We start from the raw sequence: 939 nt of genomic DNA, 5'->3' as shown, positions 1-939 counted from the left end.
TTGAATGCCTCTGGACCTGCCTGCGGAATAATAGGAATGGGTGCCCCAGACCCATTCTCCTCCTCATTCCCATCTCTGTCCTGCTCTGTGCCCTCTGATAGATCGTCGAGCTCCACGAACTTTGACTCCTGAGGAGCTGCTCCAGAATTTGTATTGACCTTATCTTTGTACATCATTTTCTCATTGAAAATCACATTTATGCTTTCGATAATCTTTCGATCCTGATCATCCTAGAAATGATAACCAAATGTTTCGTCTTCATAACCAATGAAATAACATTTCTTTGACTTAGCATCAAGCTTGCTACGCACATCAGGATTGATTAGAACAAAAGAAAGACAACTAAAAGTCTTAAGATGAGAAAATTTGACCTCTTTGCCGCTTCAGACCTCCTCAGGTAATTTACAGTCTAATGGGACAGATGACCCTCTATTGATCAGGTAAACTGCAGTGCTGACCGCATCTGCTCAGAAGGTTGGTGGTAGTCCTGCGTGCAATCTCATGCTCATAGCACGCTCATTGATGGTCCTGTTCATGCGTTTTGCAACTCCATTTTGTTGTGGTGTCCCCAGAACGATCTTCTCCATTCTGATACCTAGAGCTGCACAGTATTCCTTGAACCCACCATCAATGTACTCACCACCATTGTCAGATCTCAAGCATTTCAGTTTTAGATCTGTCTCCGTTTCAACCATGGCCTTCCAAGTTTTGAACACAGAAAATACATCAGATTTATGCTTCAGAAAGTAAACCCATACCTTTTTGCTGTGGTCATCTATGAATGTGACGTAATAGCGAGAGCCTCCAAGAGATGTCACTGGGGAAGACCCCCACACATTGGTGTGTACCAGTTCTAGTTTTCCTACCTTTGGCACCCTGACACCTTTCAGGAGACTGACCTTCTTCTGCTTCCCCATGATGCAACTTTCACACATGCCG

Source organism: Phalaenopsis equestris, unplaced genomic scaffold (assembly GCF_001263595.1).
Source record: "Phalaenopsis equestris unplaced genomic scaffold, ASM126359v1 Scaffold000090, whole genome shotgun sequence".
Lineage (NCBI taxonomy): Eukaryota > Viridiplantae > Streptophyta > Magnoliopsida > Asparagales > Orchidaceae > Phalaenopsis > Phalaenopsis equestris.
The sequence above is the reverse complement of the archived record's forward strand: the minus strand, read 5'-3'. Positions refer to the sequence as shown.